General features: G+C 32.2%; 1 protein-coding gene across 1 annotated transcript in view; it reads right to left on the bottom strand.

Moving 5' to 3' along the window:
• The window catches only part of peb (zinc finger protein pebbled), a 110,916-nt gene extending 88,755 nt beyond the window's left edge, over positions 1-22,161 (bottom strand). Inside the window, exon 1 of the mRNA XM_072535812.1 lies at positions 21,812-22,161. The gene's annotated coding sequence lies outside the window, so the exon portion shown is untranslated. The remainder of the gene's footprint in view (positions 1-21,811) is intronic.
• Positions 22,162-22,703: the final 542 nt, after the last annotated feature.

Below are 22,703 nucleotides of genomic sequence, written 5' to 3'. Positions count from 1 at the left end.
GGTCAAACCTCACCATTTTAAAATCCTATTAATTTCATTTTGATTTGAGGAGCAAATGCGGTTTTATTGATCTATTGCGTTCAATGATGCTTGAAACAAACCGAGGTGTGAAACTGAATATGGCGTTTAGACTGTACGAAGATACGAGAGTGTTTAGAAAAGTATTTAGTATTTATTTAAATATTTTGTTACTCTTACATCACTTTATTATAGAACAGAATAGAATGGAAATATGCTTTATTGTCACTGAAAATTGTACAATTTTATGGACAAAGCTTACAAAACGTAAAAAAAAATAACAATAACAATTCAAATTTACTAAAATAACATAAATCGTCAATGTCACAATTTAACTAAATTGCAAATTGCATAATAAAACCTTACAAACTAGTTTACGAATAATTTTAATTTGCTGCATGTGATACCCAAATATATAACGATATAAATAAAAATAACGCTAAAGTCGGCAAAGAGACTATTTACCGACCCACGATCGGCGAGCATAGTCTTCATGCTGTCAGCAACCAAAATGGTTTACGCCTGATTGAACTCGCAGCATCATTGGGAATGGTGGTAGTAAGTACATGTCTTCCTCACAAAAATATCCACAAAGCCACATGGCAATCACCATATGGTCAAACAAAAAACCAAATTGACCATGTACTAATTGATAATCGACATTTCTCGGACGTACTAGATGTAAGAGCATTTAGAGGTGCTAATATAGATTCCGACCACTACCTTGTAAGAACAAAACTCAGGGCTCGTATATCAAACGCTAAGAAGAGCCAGAGCTCAAAATCCATTAAATATAATACTGATTTGCTCAAATCTGAAGACGCTAGGGATAACTACAGGAAAATTTTAAATGAAGAGCTGACAAGAATTGACGAAAATATAAGTATAGAAGAACACTAGACCAAATGCAAGGAAGCTATCCATACAGCGGCTAAAGGCTTTTTAAAACCTAACCAGATTAAAATAAACGAAGATTGGTTTGACGAAGAATGTAGATCCATTAATATATATAATAGTCTCCCGTTTTATACCGCTGTCGCGGCTTTGGGAGTATAGCAGGGTAGTCTGCTAAATCTAGGGCCTACGGTATACAAGGAAGGTAACATGGCCAGTGCTACGCTTCAACCGTCTATTATTACCCCTGGTTTTACCCAAGGTACTCATTTTTATTCAGGCTGAGTCGACCTGGGGCCTATAGACATTTTTAAAATGTCTAGATGTTCTTGCCGGTGGTGGGATTCGAACCCCGGACCACCGGCTTGCGAGGCAAGCATCCTACCGCTTGCGCTACGCAGGCCCATGTAGATCCATTAACCAACAGAAAAATGAAGCATATAAGAGACTTCAGCAGCGTAGAACGAGATCAAACCTGGAAGACTATGAGAATCTTAGACGAGAAGAAAAAAGGACCAAAACTTAGGTATCAAGATAACATAGAGGATGATCTATAATCCATCAGAGTAAAAGCACGGAGAAGAGTTGCCAGAGACAGGGGCGAATGGAAGATTGTTCTGAAGAAGGCTTTGGCTCATAACGAGCTGTAATGCCACTGATGATGATGATGATACCCAAATATATATACTTTAATTGCTTGTACCTAAACATACTATAATTTCTTAGTTATTCGTTAAGAAAGTCTTCCACTGAATAATATGGTTTTTCAGATAGATAGGTTTTTGTCAATTTACGGAACTTAAGAAAAGAAATTGTAGATTTAAGTTACAAAGGGAGATGGTTGTATAATTTTTTTGCCGAATATAATATAGATTTCTTTACTAAGTTAGTAGACGGGATCATTACATACACATCAGAAGTTGAAATTCTGGTGGAGTAGTCATGATTAGGTCTTGCTGGAAAAGATGTAGGTGTTTACGAATTAAGCAAACAATTTCTAGAATATATAAAGAGGGAAGAGTTAAAATCCCGTGATTTTTGGAGTAACTTCTGCAACTTGTTATTCTACTGAGGCCAAAAAGATACCGTATTGCTCTTTTTTGTAATTTAAAAATAATATCAGATTAGGCAGCTGTACTAGAACACCAAAAAGAAAGACCGTATCGAAGATCAGTCTCGAACAAAGAAAAATATGTTATTTTGGAAGATGCTAAATTGATTTCTTTCAAAACAGATCTTATTGCATAGCAGGGGGAGGCTAGTTTCTTACTTAACAATTCGATATGAAGGGACCATTTAAGGTTGCTGACTATAAAAATACCAAGAAATTTTACAAAATCAACGATACTGATCTGGCTGTTATTAAGAAGCAAGGGTTGAAGAGCTCCTTTAGAGGATAATGCTACTGTCTTATCCACGTTAAAAGAGAGTAAGTTAGAGTCTTTCAATAATTTGGGATAGGACCGGTAGTCCTATAAGAAGTAGGATAAGACAATAGTTCTATATTTGCAGACATTCGATTTTTCACCACCCTTATGAAGAGGAATAATAATGGCTGTCTTTAGGCACTCTGGAAATATACCTTTTTTAAAGAAATCGTTAATTAGTGAGACCAAGACTTTCAAAACATTTTTGGGAGATTTAAGAAAATTTTAATGGAAAGTCCATCAGTACTACAGAAAAATGTGTTTTTTTTAATTTCTGGCAAAATTTGACCACTTATCAAAAAATTTTAAAAGCAAAAGTTGTAGATAAAAGAAAAATCTACAATTTTTATAATTGAACATTACCGAAAAAAATTAAGAACTTCGATGTTTTTGTTTTTTATTTCACATTTCTGTAAATGTTATTCATTTTTGATGAATCTTGGTGAAAATATACTTTTAATTATCATATTTTCTTTTAGAAAAAAAAATCCAAAAGTTTTCGAAATATTCGTGTTTTTTTAAAAAAAAGTCTCTGTTTTCAAGAAAACTTCCATAATAATTTTTTTTACTTCTTCAGGTCTGATTTTCTTCGCAGAAACATCTACTTTTTAATATAAACAAAAATCATAGTTGTTCCTATTAAAAAAATATATATAAAATTTAAAAAAAACCCAAAAAATTATTTTTTTATTTTATTATTTTCAAATTCTTTTGATATTGGTTTAATTATAATAAACAAGTACAAAATTTTAATAAAAAACGGCGCGTGGCAGTTAGGGAGTGCCGAAAGAAGTGAATACTGTTGATAGCGCGGTTTTACTATAGGTGGGTTAATGAAATATAATGCAATATAAAACATATTTAAATTCTTTAAAGATTAAAAATCTTAATTATTTCATTTTAATTATCAATATAGCCACGGTTTAAGTGACGTCAATCCAAAGGAGTATACATAACTGTTTGTATGTGAAAATACATTTTTTTACTATATTCCTTCCTAATTTCATCATATTTTCTTACCTTTTAAACCTTCTTTGGATTTCTACAAATATTTCAAAATCAACATTTGCCAAGTCGATCCAGCCGTTCTCGAGTTAAGAAAAAACGTTATAAAAAAAGAAAATGACGTTTGTAAAACGAAAAAAAAAAGATTGTTATAATTAAGAGCATATATATGTATATTTTCATGCAGATTTATCAAAATTAGATAACTCTTAAAGAAATCAAAAATTAAAAACATATACCCCGAAAAAAGACAATTTGCTGCATTTTCTCCATAGTTTTAAGATTATGTTAAAAATATATAGATTAGATTAATAGATCTGTAATTTTTGTATTTAAAATTTTTTGATGCGATGTCAAATTTCTCCGGAAATTACAAAAAATTTTTTCGTTCTCTTTTAACCCCTCCTACACAAAATCACTGGCGGAAGTTTTCAACTGTTTAATTTATTTTTATTTTGTATATTATGACCACCACAACTTTCCATCATAAAACTATAGAGAACATTTTTTGTCTGGTCTTCATAGAAAAGGTGCTCCAGCTTTTCTTTATATTTTAGTTCCAACAGAAGATATAGGATATGACACTAATAACATACAGAAAACCAGCACACCAATAATTGACAATTGAATTACCATTATAATCACCCTGTAAAAATAAACGCCCCAAATACCTAAATTTAATTACACTTATTGTGGTTTTTTCATAAAAAAAATAAAATATTAAAACTCTGTTAAAAGGTCTTCTCAACAGCGTCTCTTCTTGTGATTTATGCATTTTTACGCATTACCGTTAAAAATTCTTTTCGGCTTCTAAGATGCTAAGAGCCAAAATTCTTATCATTCATAACTTGATATAAAAATAGATTTTAACAAATCTGGAGACGTTTTTCATTATTTATAGATGTCGCTAGGACGTATACAAAGTGTGTTGTAAGTTGGGCAGTTTAATCTATTCATTAAAAATAATATTGAGATGTTAAACAGTTATCTTCGAACAGATTTTGAAGGCAATTTATTATTGTGCTTTCATTTCTTTCTTAGACAACATTGTGCAAACAAATTTTAAACGACTATTAGTTATAGATGAAGGAAAAATATAAAAAAATAAAATTTCAATTGTTTTAATTAAAAATATGCGCTCCCTTGGCTGTAATAACGTTTTGAACGCGTTTTTGGCATATAATCTACAAGACTTTTAACAGTTTTCTAAAATTTTTAACAGTCTCACTCATTCTTTTTTTTATGCAATCATTTTCCGAAGTCAAGCCTAACCTAACCTAACCTAACCCATGGATGTTTTCATACCTCTTTTCTTGGTTCACATAAAGATTTTTAAATTCTTCTACTTCCACACGTGCTTTTTGGTACGAACTTTTACAATTATCTCGCCTTTTATGGCAAGTAGAAAATTCATTTTTTTTAAACTGGGGTAGCTCGAGATAATAATAAGAACTGGGCTATTTTTACCTCTCGGAACAATCGGAAAATCCCAGAAAAATAAATAAATTTACTTTTTGCATAAAAAAGTTTTTATTTAAAATTGTATTTAAATTTTAATTATAATTAATATATATTATTTACATAAATACCTAATATTAATTATAAATTAATATTCCAAATTTGTTTTAAATTAAAATATGTATGAGAAACGACTTATATTTTTTGAGAAGTTTTTATACTCTCTGAATAAATGGTTTTAAAATCAATTCAATCAATCAATATATAAATAATATACATTAATCGATAAAATTAAAATAATTCTCACGAAATACTACTAAAATTCAACTTTTTTATGAAAAAATTTGACCAATTGATTTTTCCGGGAGGTGACAATAGCACAGTTCTCATTATTTTATCGAGTCACCGTAATATAAAAAAAATCAACCTTTTGCGTGCCATTATGAAACCGAGATATTGCAATTTTTTCAGCGCGTTCTAATTTGAAGTTCCATTCTAAAAAACACGAAGCTGACATGTGGTATTTATCGAGTACCATCAATTTAGCGGGTTATACCTTTTTACTCCTTCTCGGAATATGCCATCTATAAATGGATCATAAATTTAGATCTTTGTTTATAATCTGCTCAATTTTCAGCTCTTAATGGTTAATAAACAATGGAAATATGAATTTAAGAAAAAAATTGCCATCTTAGTTCCTATTGGCCATAGAAAGTTCTTTTTGTTTAAAGATTGTGTATTTTCATTATCTTTTTAGTGAGCCTACATACAAGCGCATTACGTAAAAAATATCAAAGTTATTATAAATGTTTATAAGCTGAAACGTCAGCCCTTTTTCAAACGTTTTTTTTATAACAATTTTAATAAAACTTTTAAATTTTTTTTAATATTGTAAACTGCTAAACAAAGCTAGAGCTGTTATTTAGAAAAGGGCAGTTGTTTAAATAATCCTTCTCTGAGGTAAACAAATTCAATAACTTACAATATATTTAGTCGATGTAGCTGAAATTTTTAACACACTTTATTAACTCATTAATTGCCATAATTTGAAGTAGTTATATTACATGTAGTTATTCAAATATGACAATATACTGACGGCCCAGAAATTATGAAATGCGAGGTAGAACACGCTATAAATAATGCTAAAATTGGAAAAAACTTGTGGTCCAGATGATACACCAAATGACTTGCTGAAACTAATAGAGGATGATAACATAAAAGTAGTAGTAAGACTTTTTAATTCTATATACAACACCGGAGTGATTCCTACAGATTCGCCCAAATCCATCTTTGTCGCAATCCTTAAAAAACACAATGCGTGAAAATGCTCAGAATATCGATTACCTAATGGGCCACACTCTTAAAATTTTCCTAAAAATACTTCACAACAGAATTAGACGCAAATGCGAAGAAGATCTCGAAGGTATCCAATTTGGTTTTAGAAATGCTATGGGAACCAGGGAGACATTTTTTGCGACTAACATCCTATTACAAAAATGCCGTGATCAAAGAAAATATGTTTTTGCATGTTTCGTGGACTTCGAAAAGGCATTCGATAAAGTACAGCATGTAAAATTAATGCAAATACTGAAAAATATCGGAATAGATGACAAGGATATTAGTGTCATTAAAAATTTGCACTGGAATCAAACTGCTATGGTAAAAATTGGAGGAGTCGGACAAGGTTGCATTTTGTCCTCAACATTGTACAATGTTTACTCGGACCAGTTATTTAAAAAGGCACTTGAGAGACAACCACATGGAATAAAAACCAACGGAGAACTACTTAATGTGATTAGACATGCAGACGATACAGTAATTCTGTCACATAATATTGAAGGTCTGCAAATTCTGCTTGATCGTATTCACGAGGTAGGAGAGGAAATGGGCATTAAAATAAACTCAAACAAAACCAAATTTAATCGTGACCCACATCCCGATGCAAAGCGTCAATTAAATGGAATCCAAGTTAAGAAAGTTGACAAAATGACATATTTGGGAACTGTGATAACGGACCAACTAGATCCAGACATAGAAATAAAACGAAGGAATAGCAATGACTAAATCTATTTTTATGAAAATGAAGTCATTTCCTTGCAATAATCATCTCAGTTTAGAACTAAGACAAAGAATGGTTAAGTGCTATGTTTGGTCCGTACTTTTTTATAGTGCAGAAATGTGGACGCTAAAAGTATCGATCATGAACAAAATTGAAGCATTAGAATTGTGGGTTCATAGACGAATGCTGAAAATACATTGGACAGCAAGGAAAACTAATGAAGAAGTACTAAGGAGCGTCAACAAAGATAGAGAACTGCTAAATACTGTTAAATATCGAAAAATGTCTTATCTGGGACATATAGTAAGGGGAAGTTGATATAAAATACTACAACCGATCCTTAAAGGCAAAATAGAGGGCCCTAGAGGTGTAGGAAGAAAATAAGTTTCTTGGTTAAAAAACATTCGTGAATGGACACAGATAACTAATGCAGGACAATTATTTCATATTGCAGAAGATCGAGAGGCCTTCGCAATGCTGATCGCCAACGTTGGATAATTCTGATATGGCACGCGAATAAGAAGATTCAAAAATGAAAGTAATTAAAATTTATAAATTACTGCAAAAATAAGGGTTTTTTGTAGTTATATCGGTCAATTTCTTATATATTTTAATTTAAAAACTAGCAAATTGAAGAATTTTTTAGGGATTGTATTACAATTTGTATTTGAACGTTATATATCTTATGAACTTAAAAAAAAAACAAAATCAGCTGGACGTATTCAAGGATTTGTCATCAACTATCCCTCATATATCATTCAAAAACCTCTAGAAGACTTTTCGGTTAATTTTTTTACTGGTCTAATAAAGTGAACAATCTGTGTTGTTAGAAATTTAGGAATTTTCAAGAAAACTCGTTCGAATCATGATGAAATATCCCAAAATGTATCAAAGTTGTCTACACCCCCCGTACACGTTGCGTGATTGTTTCATTAAAGAAGAATTTCTCGAATTAGTAATGAAATTTCTCTTCGCAAACATGGTGAATGATTTTGTGTTTAATTTAACTCTTACTCGTTGTTTAAGTCGTCCGTATTGATTTAGGAGATAACCATAATTATTATTAAATGTAATGTAACAGATAGCGCGGATGACTTCCAAGAAAATCGCCTATTAACGACGTAACTGATGCTTTCAGTCAATTTAAATTTTTTATGGGCGTAGATAAATTCACTTGAAGACTTTTATTGACAAATTTGAAAGGAACTAATTCCATATGTCTAATTAATTACCAAATATATGCTTTTTATTACAAGCAAATTCAAATGAGTGGTGAAAAATTCAAAGCAATTATTTATAGCGCAAAAATAAGATAATAGAACAAGATAAACATTAAGGATCTCATAGTTATCGTGTATCAGCATATTTATACTTTTATTATTGCGTCTACGTCTTGTTGAAGGTGTCAAAATCGAAAACAAGCTTATTATTTTCCCGTTACATTTTCCGGTATATCGGTACAAACTCCAATAAAAATTAAAGCTTACTGGGTAATTCGCTTCCGTTTACCGCCACCAAACAAACGGTCAAAACAATGAAAAAACCGCACGCCTGCAGCCATAATTCACGTCAGCCTTTTAAATATTTAAAAAAACAATCAGGGTTGCCCGTGAGATAGTGAATTTGATGTGAAAGCACCCCAAGGCGTTGCCTGGGCAACGTCCACGTACACAGACGCTATGACACTACCGTAGCGAGATTTACCTGAAGGGTGTCTGCAGAATGAACAGACGGTTAATATGGAGAAAAATCGGTTAAAACGAGTAAAATTGAGGGTATTGCAGGGATATTGAATTTGGTGGAATTTACAAAAATATAAGAAAAGTAGATTTTTATTAGGATTGATTTTATTTAAAGAAATATTAAAAATAAAAAAGTGTAAAATGGTTAAAGTAGTGTTATCAATAATTTTTAAACGGAGTATAAAATAAAAGATGGTGATTTTACAGATTTCGATAATGTTGAAAAACACTATGAATGAATCAAATTATGCATCCATGAATCATCAAAAAAGTTTGGGAACAATACGAAAAAGGGCCGCACGAGCAAAACCATATTGGTGGTACGAAGAAATAGAAAAGGATATTGAAGAAAAGAGGAAAAACATCAATAAGTCCTCAGGATGACGATGTCCGCAGTACGATTTTGTCGAATGCTACAAAGTTGAACGTAATTTGATTGTGTATTTGCACCATTCGACCAAATCGGCGCGATTTGACGGCAGACAAACAAGTCAGTCTGCAGCAGTACGACAGAGTTGGTTGGGTCGTAAATTTGATCGTGCAAAGACCGCTAAAAGTATATCGTTATCTGACATGTTTCTGATTTAAAAGTAAAACTCATACTGCAAAATCGGTACGAGTGTGTTCACATCAGATTTTCAACAATATTGTACTGCAATTGCATTCAAAATCGTACTGCGGCCGTTGGAACGTGAATAGCGAGCTTTAAAATTGCATATAAAAAAAAGCATCGGCCAGAGTACGAAGGAAGATATGCCAGAAAAAAATTTAAGCTTAAAAATGCCAGAAGAGTTAGAAAGTTGAGATATGATGAGATATTTCCAGAAGTAGCAAATTTGCTGTACAGTGATCATAATTGTTTGATTGTTAGCAGAAACTAAGAAAATTCAGTCATTAAAGCTTATTCAATAAAAAATTTGACGTAATTTATCGCAAAAATCTTTTCATCGACTAACATGCGACGTATTGTGTTCTTAATTTAATCTGAAGTTGAAAATTAAAGTAAAATATATGAACCAGCAACTTTCGTGGCAAGTCCATCGAACAATGCAGACATCTACTGCATTTTTTATTCTACGTGATAATAATCATTACTAATTCGTATTTAACAAATGAGGAACGTTTACCTTGGCATTGTTTAACACATTTTCACACACAAATTCACACTGAATAATCACCGAAGTAAACAATCCTTATAGTTACTCACAAAACCCGTCAAACGCTAGTTTCGACTCAGACATTACTAATTCCTTTAGATCAGCTACAGGTTTAGATTTTGGGTGTACTTCTTATTGACGAACTTTATCAATGGATTCGTGATTTGATGGAAAATCCGCAAAAATCGTACGACAAGACGTTCGAGATAAATATGAATGAACCTGCGGTGGGTACAGTAACTTTTTTTATGGTTGCGTTAGATGGTGCGATGACGAATCCGTATCTCATTTGAATAATTAAATAGTTCCACTCATTATTGATTACTTAATATTTAATGCAAATTAGAAGGAATATAATGCTATTCAGCTTATACCGTAAAAAGTCAGCCTAAACTGGATTTTGCGTATAAAACTATCAATATCGGTATCGCGTAGGTCTACACTTTGCACTTGAGGTTTTATATTACGTTTTTAATTGTCTCTCATGGTTCTATACTTACTAGCCCAGTGAATTTACCAATACGCAAAGATTTAGATGTTAAAAAGAAAGAAAAGTATGCTAAAAAGAATTATCTCTGAAAAAAAAAAGTCAAGAAGCCCCAAGAAGATGTTTTATGAGTCATCTTCTTCCAAAGACTCTGACGATCATATGGAAATTACTAAAGACTCTCGCGATGATCTACAAGATGAAGCAAATTGTGAATGTGCCGGCTGTGGGGAAATATATCGCAAAGAAAAATGCTGTAAACAATATTATGAGAGATTTTAATGCCAAAGTAGGTGAAGACGTAGTCGGAAACTTTGGTTTGGGCCAAAGAAATGATAGAGGAGAAATAATGGTCCAATTTTGCCAAGAAGAAAATGTAATGATCGCAAGCACCTGGTTTAAACTACCAAAAAGAAGATTATATACATGGTAAGCACCTGGAGATAATCAAAACCACGTAATAAGAAACCAGATTGATTATATATTTTGACAAGCGTTATAGAAATAGAACCAGGGCAGTTACAACATATCCCGGGACGGATATTGGTTCCGACCACAATCTGGTTATCGGTAAAATCTCAATTAAACTGAAGAAAATCAAAAGCAGATAGAAGATAAAACCTAGCCTCGAAAAACTTAAAGATCCAGCAGTACAGGTAGAGATAGAGAAAACACTCAATGATACACTCAAAGAAAAATTCAGTGAAGCACCCGTGGTAGCAGAAGAATCAGTAGAAAGTATTTGGCACACCTTCAAAACAACAATCACAACTATAAAAACAGAACAACTACAAGACAACACAAGAAAAACAAAGAATACATGGATGACCTAGAACTGATGGACGTAAGAAGATCTTACAAAAACCGCAATGAAGTAAAATATAAAGAAAGCCAGAGAACCAACCGAAACAAAGTAAGGAAAGCCAAAGAAGAATGGATGAACAGCAGATGTGAGGAACTGAGGGAATTACTAAAAAAACATGAGTACTTCAATATTATTAAGGAAGTTACAAATATGAAGAAAAAATTCACTACAATAACTCTAGTAGATGATAATAACCAAATAGTATCTAGCCCAGAAAATGTAGAAAATATATGGAAAAAATACATCGAAGATCTGTTTGATGACTAGAGAACAGAATCACAAATGAATACAGTACAAGACACAATACTTGATATATTAACATCGGAAGTTAAAAAAAAATCAATACGGCAAAGCCACGAAAGGCCTCAGATCCAGAGGAGATATATGTAGGGATGATAAAACTTATCAATGAAGAATATCTTCAGTCCTTAACACTACTATTCAACAAAATATATGCCACTGGAATCTTCCCAGAAGACTGGCTTAGATCGATGTTGATACCTATACCCAAGAAAAATAAAGCAAATAGATGCTCAGTTCAGATTAATTAGCTTAATGAGCCATTTTCTTAAAATTTTACTCAGAATTGTACATCAACGTATACTGAGACAGAACTCCTAAATATTGTAGAAACAAGAAAAACGAGTTATGTAGAACATATTTACAGAGGAGAAAAATACAACTTCCTACGACTGATAATGGAAGGGAAAGTGGAAGGAAGAAGAGGTCCAGGAAGAAGAAAATGCTCCTGGCTAAAAAATGTAAGAGACTGAACAGGAATAGATACATATTCGATACTAAGAACAGCTCAAGATAGAGAGCAATTTGCTGTAGTTATAGCCAACTTTCAGTAATGGAGAGGGAATCTTAAGAAGAAGAGGAAGTGGGGAAATATATTCTCCCATATCGAAACAAGAAGACTGGGTACAGTGCGTGCATTGCAATTCTTGGTTTCATGAAAACTGCTCAGAATATATTAATTTATGAGATATATGCTGAAAAGTATTGGCAAAAAAATGCCCAAATGAAGTTTTTAATCGAGCTATATCACCCTGACACATCTGCTGAGTTGGCCTTTTACAGTTTTTTGTATTTTGATGTTTACTGTGTTTGTTTGTAAGTATTTGGCTTAACCAACTTTGTACACTTTCTTCCAAATGGTATTTTAATATAAATATATAAATGTTTTAGAGTATAGACTTTTTTGTGCTAAGATTCAAACAGTCAAAAAAATGTGAGCCATCTCCCCGGACTTACCATATCTTGAAATTGCTTCGAAAATTAGTGCAAATGTACGCGAAAATCTTAATATTCATTGAAAATAGTCTAGAAAACTAAAAATAAACTTTTAACGCTGAATTTTTCTTGTCAGTCGTCTAAGTCAAAACTTAAATGCCAATGTAAGTTGTACTCAACCATATTAAAGCCGTTGGACATAATGAAATATCTAAGAAAATGTTTTATTTTGTTTCGTAAAACATACCTAAACCTTTTTCTTTACTTAGAATTCAAGGGAGCAATAAAACTGTTGGAAATACTATAAACTTCGTTTCCGTGTAGGACAGAAAAACGCATAATTTTTCCAGTGTATCTATTCACCGAAGTACTTCGTTGTAACGGTCGTACGGGTTTTCTTAGAAATTTATATCAATATTGATAGTTAGTTGATAAAATAAGCAATGTTTTGAGTTAGCAATAAATTCCAATCATATTGAATATATAAATAGCATTCAAAGGTGAGAAAATGTATGAGTTGTTTAGAGATATACGAGGCATATTCAGTAACTACATAGTCGGAAAAGAGAAAACAAGTTTTTTTCCAACAAAATACGAGTTGTTTGTCAGTTTGGCTTAACATACTAATACGGCGAGCGACATTAACTTACTTCCTTCTTTACTGTAATTTGGGTGTCAACCTATAAGTTTTTATTGTATTTTTTAGGATAATCCGTTTTTTTTTCTATAATGTTTAATACAAAATTTCTCTTTACGTTACCAAATGCATTTTCGAAGTTTAATAAGCAAATGTGTGGTTTTCTATTGAGTTCTCAGCGCTTTTCCATTATTTGTTTTAGTTTAAATTTAGCTTTTGGTTCTAATATTTACATTCTAGAAAATATTTTATTCTAAAATATTTTATAGGTACTTATAGTTTAAGAGCGTAGGCGCAAAATTTCGGGCCAATGCTTTTTAAATGCATTCATTTTTTTCGAATCCTAAAAAAACTAATATGTAAGTATTTTTAAAAAATTTAAAGGCAAAATGAAAGAATACATTATTACTGAGGGCCTAAAGTCCTTATTGTTATTAATTACTGAAAACTTCTATAATGTTTATTTTAATAAGTTACAGGGGTGAAAAAAAGAGAAAATTTAGTGTGATTTTTAATTTTAAATATCTCATTTAAAAAACCTTTTTGTTTATTCTAAGGGACTTTCGGCTCTCGGTAATAATGTAACCTTTCATTCTGCGTTTAAATTTTTCAAAAGTATTTGTTAGTTTTCTCATGATTCGAAAAAAATGATTGCATTTAAAAAGCATTGGCCCGAAATTTTGCGCCTACGTTCTTAAGGGTTGAACTTTTTAATGAGTGTTACGTTATCTAATGAATAATAAAAGACATAATATATTGTTAATGCACCAAAAGTTTATTTTAAGCTGCTAAAAACTTTTTTCCCGATCTTTTCGGACATGAAAATGTAGTTTTGAAGTATTTTAAAGGTAGAAAAGTAATTAAATTTTATAAATTATATTGAAAAACTCGAAAGGAGAAACTTTATTCAACATATTTGAACATAAATTGAATATTTAAAATACGTAAATTTCGACTTTTCGAATTTTTTCATACAAGGGTAGTTTTTACATCTAAATAGCGGAAAAGCACACGTCAAAACAATATAACTTATAAGGAGGAGGATCAGATGAGCTGGAATACTAATTTTCAAGAATATCCAAGTAATCCGATAACATTTGAAGCTTTTACTTCATTTTCACCTTTAGTGACTACACTAATTGTATAGTAGGTGCCACCATGAGAATTTAGATTACATGGAAATAAAGGACTGTTTAGGTCCTCAATAATTACGTGCTTTACAGGCGATTTGTATGACTTTGGGTTCTACAAGAAAAAACGGACAAATAAATGGAACCATTTGTTGAGATAATTAGACCCTCCGAGATATAGCAAACTGACCACCGGTATCCTTTAGAGACCCATAAACTCATCACCGCAGATAGGTAAACTCATCACTCATCACCAGTATTTTTGACCCAAGCCGCTTGTGTCTAAAGCACAACATTGCCTGTTACCTATCATCTATCATTCTTCTTGTTTAGTTCACTTCTAGCAGTTCACTATCGATGTTGAAAGAAAAAGAAGAAATAAATTTTTTTTTGTCTTTCTATTTCTATTACTCTTTCAAATGATCAAATCTTACCGGTTTGCAAGTATTTTATGGTCTTTACCGGCCACACGGTGTAGGTAGACCAGTAATCAGTTTACAAATATATCCGGGTCTATTTTACTATCCCTGCATTTATTACGATGATGGATTTGTACTATCAACGAGTTAATTTATGCTAATTGGTGATCATCTTAAGTGTACCCTTTTTAGTTACCATCTGGTAATGTAAAATTTCATCAAATAACAATCAAAAATAAAATTTTTAAAATTCTTTTTTGAGAAAAACTAAAATAAACTAACCTAACATTAAAATTTTTCTACGAATATACATATTCTCAAAACAAAATTTATATACGGTACAGAATACCAAAAAGGTGTGTCTTTATTAAAAAATGTTACTGGAATTGTAAAAACCAAATTGTCAGTCGTTGAAAAAGTTCTGACACTTTGCGACTTCTTGTAAATAAGTCGTTGTAATGTTTTTGGAAAACGGTTTCAAAGAAGTTATGTCGAATATAAATGCAGCTATAAAATGTCGACAGAAAGCGCAAATGTTTTTTGTTGTATTGCTAAAAACTTATTTAAATGTCTGTATTTTCTCGAATATGCGGGTAATTAATTAATGTATAATGAAGATTAATAAAATTATAGAAACACAATACGAGAAAATCTCGTATCAAATATCTCTTTGGAAATAAACAATAAGTTATAAAATAAACATATTATTGCGTTTTAAGATCGAAGAACGTTTGGGCGCTCGCTCCATGTTTTGTGTGACTCTTTCACACAAAACAGATAAACTATCCATATCTTACAGTTACTTTCTACATATATTTTTCTTCTCTTTCGGTAGATTTTATTGTAGAACGTTTGTTCATGAAGATATTGAGTTTTTTTGCTACAAAACTATCCGAATAGATTAGGATAGACTTGGCAACTTAGTCTGTAACAACAAATGAAAAACATGGTTTTATTGATGGATCGGATCTTGTGTTTTCATCAAAATCAAAATCGACTGATGATCACGATAACATGAATACGAAGATATTTGTGAAATGGTTGTAAGAAAAACTGCTTCCAAGTTTACATTAACCATCTCTATATATTGCACCTTAGCTAAAAACGGGTCACAACTCAAAAATCGCGATTATTGAGATGAACATGCTACAAGTATTGAAATAAGTCGTACTTTCTTCGATAAAAGTGTCACTTTTATATTTGAACTATTTACCGCCAGATGGCGATCTGACATTTTTGGTTTTCACAGGTTAGCTCAGCATGCATTCCACTACAGTGTCCTCTTTGACTTTATAACAGTCTACACGTGGTGCTTAATCCTGAAAAGAGTGACAGTTTTTTCGAAGGTGTAAACGAGGTGTAGGAGGAAGTACTTTTGCGTGGTGCGGAGTAGTGTTATATTTTGAGTTGAGCCAGTTTTTTTGAATATGTAAGTATATTTTTCAAACTATTTTTGGAATATGACTGTTTTTCAGAACCGGCACATACGATCTTAAATCCACTGACTTTTTTTTTAATTATGACGCTTTTTATAATTATTGGCTGTTATTTTCTTGTTTATGACTGTGTGTTATCCTTCCTAGTTTTTATTTATTATTATTTTTGTTGCAGCAAACAGGCTGGTTCCATAACATGTAAAGTTCGTCGAGTTCAATGACATGCAGAATTATGGCCCTTGGAAAGGAAATTAAAGTCAGAGCGTTAAGTAGAGAATTTTTTGAGTTGTGACTCTTTTTCAGCCGAGGTGCGATATGTTCTTCAAAAAGCTGTGCGATATATTTTCTAGTTTATATCTATTATAAGTGCATTAGAAACGTACAGAGAACATATATTTAAATAACAAAAGATCGTAAAAGATCGGGATCTGATTTCAGGAAAGAAGTTTAATGTAAGAAAATGAACAAATACCAAATGTGACGAATAGAAAAACAGTACATTAGACTCAAATGATACGCTCAATAATATACAAACTACCCTCAAGACCCTCAAAAAGTCCCCAGTGAGTATGCTAAGATTATCAGATATGTATATGATGAAAAGGGTAAATTAAAACAAATATTAAAAAAAGACAACAGCAAAAAAGCAACCAATAGCAAAAAAGGACACAATTTTTAAAAATCCTCATTTATTGACGTCAAGTAAATTCTTCAAACTATTCTAAGAATCTCAAAAAACACTCTTACGGTACGATTCCAGCGTACGTACCTCGTCCTTGTACGTAAAAAACGTACATACGTGACATTGTTAAAAATATTTTACCGACAAATCCAAGTCTAGGTCGATTACCCGTCGAGAATAACCCATCGTGCACTATTAAAAAAATCAATCTAAGGTTATTTTTTATTGATACATACCGCCAGCGATTTGCTAATCCGCGATTTTTAGCTGACTTATCTTTTTATGCAACACTAGATAGCGAATAGTTCAAATTTCTGTTACAAAACGTTTTGCCGCGGAAATGAGGATCGCGTTACAATGAACTGTAGCTCTCGTCTTTTGCTTTGATTGAGTTATGGTCCATGGCCTTAAAAGGCTGTTGGTCTTGTTTTACACGAACATCACTTGATATACGACTCAGTTGCGTCATAATCATTTAAAATATTAAAATATTAAAACCAGACAACACAAAATTTCGCATAATTACTAAGTTTTAAACTAAAAAGTGGATGAAACAAGAAAAGAAAGCATCTTTTCTTGAGAGAAAGATGAAAGTTCTTCGTGGACGTTTTAATACTATACCCAGCCTTATTAAGCTATATACCTAGAGTAAAACAAAATATTGAAAATTTTTAAAAAGAGAGAGCTTTTAGATGAAGAGATCAGAAAAATATGAGAATTAGCAGGTGTTATACAAAATATTGTACAACCATATAAAACATATTGTACAAATATAAAATACGCTCTATAAATGTTAACTTTAACACGCTAACCGACGTCACGTACAAGAGATTGGAAGTTTTAGAAATTTGGACCTCTAAAAATTGTGTGGGCTGCAAGAAAACTAAATGTGAAAAGAAGAGAAGATTCGAATATCTAACATGTTATAAGAAATAAAAAATTGACAGAGAATTGACGAGGTCTGATCACAAACAAGGTATTTAACATTGGCGGATTAATATTTCTAGGGAAAATTGTCAATTTTTTCTCCCTTGTTATCTTGAACAATCTGACTTTCCATTTTTTTTGTTTTCAGTATCCTCTCCTTCAGTAATCTCTCTACACTACAATTGAAAATGCTCAGAATATCAATTATTTAGCCTAATGAGCCACACTATACAACACACATTAACAAAAGAAGTAGACTCAGATGCGAAGACGGTACCCAATTTGGTTTTAGAAATGCTATATGAACTAGGGAGACACTTTTTGCGCTAAATATCCTATTACCAAAATGCTGTGATTAAAGAAAATATGTATTTACATGGTTTGTGGACTTCGAAAAGGCATTCAAAGTATAGAAATAGATGACTGGAATCAAACTGCTATGGTCAAAATTGGAAACAACTACACCGACGAAATCTCCATACAACGAGGAGTTGGACAAGGTTGCATTTTGTCCCCAACATTGTTCAATGTTTACTCGGACTAGTTATTTTAAAAGGCACTTAAGTCACAGCCATATGGAATAAAAATCAACGGGGAACTACTCCTCAGGGATGCTCTAGTGAGCGAAAGTACTTGGGCAAGATTTAATTAATAAAACTGTGCTCGATATCTGCCTTTCATTTGATCAAAGTTCATTTATTCGAGCATTCAACCTCATATCAGTTTAAACAAATAATTGTTAAGTGCTATATGTGGTCTCTACTTTTGTATAAAGCAGAAGCGTGAACACTAAAAAAATCAAGAATTGAACAGAATTGAATCATTGGAAATGTGGATTCACAGACGGATGCTGAAGATACCTTGGATAACAAGAAAAACTAATGAGAAAGTACTAAGGCGGGTCAATAAAGATAGAGAATTGCTATAAAGACTGTCAAACACCGGAAAATGTCTTATCTGGGACATATAATGTGGGAAAATGGATATAGAATACTACAGCTGATCCTTAAAGGCAAAATAGAAGGGCGTAGAGGTGTAGGAAGAACAGGTTTCTTTGTTAAAAAACATTTGTGAATAGACTCAGATATCAAATGCAAAACAACTATTCGGATAATTCTAATATGGCACGTGAAGAAGAAGACAGTACATTTTCTTATGATGTCGTCACTCCTTATTTAACTTCTTAGCATTTTCACTGTAAATCTTCTTAGGCTGCGTACCGGCTCTTGTTGCTTAATTTCACCTCATCTTCATTGTGTTCTTGAGACCTCAGTCGTGCTCTATATTGCACGAACCAGAGTTAATAACAAGACAATGAGAAGATTAGTTGATACTTTTAAAATGAAGGTAGTTACAGATACTATGAGGCAACCTAATATCTCGAACAAAAGTTTAATATAGGGAACATAAACGATTGGATATCATGCAAAAAAGGAGTAAACGGTCATATAAGTGGAATAGGAGGTATATACGAGTAAAATACCAATAAACTAAATCACTGAACGTCTTAAAAATTATAGTTATATCAAGAACAAGATGTAGCGAGAACCGGAATGTCCAATAAGAAGGTACCGATGATAAAACTGGCGTACGCTTATCAATGAAGAAGAAAAAAGATTTGATCTCAGTGTAAAGTAATTCTGCCAATCATTCACCTCTTGTCCATAATCTCCCACTTCTCTCTCCAAGCCACCAAGGCTCCACAGTGTTAATTTTTAAGTATTTGGTCTCCATAACTTGCTCAAACTTGATTCCTAGTTTACGTCTATGGTTCTAAGTACTAGGAGTAGTATGTATTTATACAAAAATCTTTTATTTATGTGGAATAATCAAGGATTAGAAATTCCGTGGGCCGACCACCGGACAAATAATTCAATTTTAAATGAACTAAAGATCAAAGCAAAGTCCATCTTCAGTCCAATACTTTGGTCATGTTATGAGAGCAGACCAGAAAACATGGAAAGACCTATTATCCAAGGAAAGGTAAAAGGCTGAAGATCAAAAGCAAGATCTCCAACAAGATGGATATATGCATAAGTTAAAAGAAATGACCAGAGACTACTACATTCCCTCCGGGGGGAATGACTGAAGAGAGACATTCAAGGATTAACAAAAGAATCAAATAAAACTGTAATGTACCGCTTGCAATGTTATGAATAAACTCATCAAGTACAAGTGATATATATTTACCTTCTATATTCATTACTTTCTTATTTGGTTCATACGTTAGAGTAATATAAGGACATGTAGGGGGTAGTAGATCATAAAGAAATAACTCAGAAGATTTGGTGCCATCAGAAAATTTTCTAGTGTAACATAACTGGGAAAAACTGAATTCATCGGCAAAACTAAAGTTAGTTTTAATGAAATAAAAATGATGGCAGGGTACGTTTAAAAAGAAAAAGTTACTGCCAACAAGTTACTTGAAAGTCCACCAGCATGAGGTTTTTTTACGATCAGAAACAACGAAATATCAAAGTGATGAAGAAATCTCAGAGCCGATTGAATCAAACTGTACATTTCACAGGATTAGGAACGAAGATGTAGATCAAATACTCATCGTTCGTGCATGCTTTCAAGTCAAAAATATATACGTTGAGGCAGGGTTTCCCAACGCAAAATTTGTACAAAAAACCGGCTGATTTTTATATCGAAGGTGACCAGTTGTTATGCAAAAATGATTCTTACAACTTCAACCATATGCCGGGAGGCTGCTACCTCCAAAAATTGTTAAGGAGAAGAAAAATGAGCCACAATTCGATGGATTAGTTACTGACAATTTCCGTTATAAAGTTTAAAAACTAAAAACCCCATTCGCTTCGATACTCTTTTGATTCTATTAAAACATTCGAGAAACCAATAATTTGCGAGATTTTAAATACAGAATGGGAAACCTGGGGGAAAATGAAATATGAAGCAGCTAAAAAAAATTCTAGGTAATGCAGGAGAGCGTTAAAAAAACTGAAGGTACACAGTAACAACAGGAGAAACAAGGACTAGCGGGAAGAAAATAATCTTATTGAAGATGACAAAATATACCTAACACAGAAAAAGCAAATTTTATAAGCTCTATCCCAATATACGGACTAGAAATATGTGCATCATCAGAAAACAAAAGAAACCAATGATAAACTGTTGCTGTGCCCGAAAGAAAAATTGAAAGACACATATTTATAGAGGTCTGAAGAACCAAACCTAGATACATTTATAAAAACTGGGTAGGCCATGTTAAGCGTGTGTACGAAAATGAAATATTTAAGAAACTAACCATACAGATCAATTGAGGCCGAGACTCAGATAATATAATATAGACAACGGAATCAAAACCTGAAGATTCTGAATATAATCAACTCGAAATACAAAAAGCATATATTAGAAACATTTTATAATAGCCAAGATCCAGAAAGGATTGTCGATCCAATCATGATGATGATGAGGATCCAAGTTGTACCGACTGGTAGATATAAATTATAAGATTTATCGTAGTTTTTATGTTATTATCATTGTCTTAAAATCTATAGAATGAAGCCCTACTGTAAAGAAAATGACTACAAGAATAAATTTAAAAAAAATTAAGAATAAAAATGAATGTTAAAAAGCAACACAGTCAAAAAAGATCTACAGATATTGTTGGGTATAGTGCAAATTATACCAATGCAGATTTATACAAGCCGTTTTTCTAATACAGTTTGATCTTTAACAAATAATAACTACAATTTGTTTATTTGCTAAAACTTTTTGGACAGTTACAACGATTGTATCTATACACTAAAGAATATCAATTATTTATAGATATATCTAAATATCAAATCTACCTATATATCCATACAAAAGAAAATTGGTAATTTTTCTTGTTTCAAAGTAGATAATTTATACCAACTGATGAAATAATAAATGTTTGCCATCATTAATTACTTAATTACTGACCATTTAAAAAGAAATGATTAAAAATCAAAACAATTTAAGATAAATTTTGATATCGGATCAAAAGATTAACTCAAGATGTAGTTAAGAGGTTTAAAATCATTTAGTAGTTGTCAAATGTCTTTCTGCAGAAATACAATTTAAACTGTTTTCTGTACTAAATTAAACAGCAAAAATTTGTTTAGTATTAAAATTAACACAGTCTGGTGTGACATTATCTCACAAACAGAATGTTCAAATCAATATTTAAATAGCTTCTAAGAAGAAATTTCAATTAAATGAAAAATAAATCAATAAATCAAAACTACCTTAACCAATCCGGGAAAAAATCCATATCATCACTCTTCCATTGGCGTAAGCACTACTGTCGGAAGAAACCATAAAATAAAATAAATCTCCGAATAAGATCACAACAAAGTCAGTTCAACTAGTCTAAACATCACCAAAAACTGTCCAAAAAAAGAAACAAATAAGAGCGAATGCAGGTAAACGATATCTCCGACTTACAAGACGTCGAACGCATGAATGTGAATGAGTTAAAAAGATCAAGTCTCCTCCGACTTCTCTCGCGCACCTCTCATTGGTCGCTCTCGTGGAGAGGGGGTACAGGTGAGAGACAGGTGACAGACGGAGACGGAGAGCGGTTGGAAGCGCGTGCGGCGAGGATGGAACTATCGCAGCATTTCGTTAAGAGTTTGTTTGTGGATTTTCAGATGAGGTGAGGTGACTTCTCAGTCTCGACGACGGATAATTTGTCTGAAATAGGTATTGGAATTGGAAAGTTGATTTTGAATTATTAATTACAGGTAATGGCAGTGGTTTGCTAATAGATTGTGAAATTAACTCGCTAAGTGATTGTCGCTCTGGCTCCCTGAATGTATCAGTACGGCACAAATACACTGCTCAAAAAATTAGGTAAATTGTTGGTCACTAAGGTTCGGTATATTCCTAAACATATAGAGGGGAAAGACTTGGTAAATCAGAAATTACCAGCTATAGACACCCGCGATTTTGGAAAAAGAGCAAGATTGGGATACTTTTAAGAACATAAAAGTTATGTTAGAAAAATTAGTTATATGCCCAAGCCTATAACTTCCTTTTCTAACGTAGCTATATAGCCTAGAGCTGGAGTAACTAGACCAAAGACACGATTATTTCGCTACGTTTAAGAAATTTTGTCTATATAAAAATTGTTGTGTA

The sequence above is a fragment of the Diabrotica undecimpunctata genome, chromosome 6 (assembly GCF_040954645.1).
Source record: "Diabrotica undecimpunctata isolate CICGRU chromosome 6, icDiaUnde3, whole genome shotgun sequence".
NCBI lineage: Eukaryota > Metazoa > Arthropoda > Insecta > Coleoptera > Chrysomelidae > Diabrotica > Diabrotica undecimpunctata.
The sequence above is the reverse complement of the archived record's forward strand: the minus strand, read 5'-3'. Positions and strand labels throughout refer to the sequence as shown.